The sequence below is a fragment of the Ranitomeya imitator genome, chromosome 5 (genome assembly GCF_032444005.1).
Source record: "Ranitomeya imitator isolate aRanImi1 chromosome 5, aRanImi1.pri, whole genome shotgun sequence".
In the NCBI taxonomy this organism is placed as follows: domain Eukaryota; kingdom Metazoa; phylum Chordata; class Amphibia; order Anura; family Dendrobatidae; genus Ranitomeya; species Ranitomeya imitator.
In genome coordinates, this window is record NC_091286.1 from 17,226,486 (window position 1) to 17,227,671 (window position 1,186).

Below are 1,186 nucleotides of genomic sequence, written 5' to 3' on the forward strand. Positions count from 1 at the left end.
CATGTGCTGCTCTCATCGTGCGCCCCCATCCTGTCATGTGCTGCTCTCATCGTGCGCCCCCATCCTGTAATGTGCTGCTCCCATCCTGCGCCCGAATCCTGTAATGTGCTGCTCCCATCCTGCGCCCCCATCCTGTCATATGCTGCTCCATAAAGGTTGATGGCCCCCATAAGATTCTCCATAGCATAATATGTCCCGTATGCTGCTGCTGCTGTGATTAATAAAAAAAAAAAACATACTCACCTCTCATTTATAGGGCTCAGGTGCCGGAGTCGCCACTGGCTCAGGCCCCCGGCACTTGCGATATTCACCTGTCCCCGTTACACCGCTGCACGCCGCTCTGTCTTCCAGGTCGTCTGGCTGTGACTGTTCAGTCAGATGGCGCCCTCTGAAATGTACCTCACAGCCAGAGGACACTGAAGACAGAGCACTGCGCGGCGGTGGAACGGAGACAGGTGAATATCGCATACTCACCCTCCTGACATGTCTCTGCTTCTCTGTCGGAGATCGCGGTATGCGTTCAGTGCTTACGCATACCGCGATCTCCTGGGCCACAATTCTCATCCCCGGATGCGTCACTCTGGGGTCCAGATTGCGCATGCTCTTGCACAGTCTATAAAAGCTTTGGACAGAGTGACGCTCCCAGCGTTATATTATAGATAGATATGATGCGGAGGCCCAGTTCAAATCTTGCACCACAACCCATCACACTCTATTATGCCACTGTTCTCGGTCGCTCTATGTGACTGTAGACGTTTCAATCCTCACAGCGTTCACATCGCACGCTGTGAGTATTCTCCAGACACGGCAGCGGGCGGTTATATGACTGGCAGGGAGTATGCAAGACACATACTCACACATTCTGACTAGACATGACCAATCTCAGTCAATACTCTTGCATTGATATAGTCCGCACCATCTAGTCAGTCAGACCTCCCAGCTGTCCCGGATCCAGCAGGACAGTCCCGATTTTGACAGTCTCCCCTGCGGTCACTGGCGGGACATTCGTTTTCCCGCACTGCAATGTCAGCCTCATCAGGACTGTCCCGCTGGATCCGGGACAATTGGGAGGTCTGCTCATCCCTCCACCCGCAGAGCAGCACACCACATATATGGCTGCTCTGTGCGCACAGGACCTGTGATGAGATCACAGGAGGGGAGGTGTCAGGGGTCACATGATCGGGGC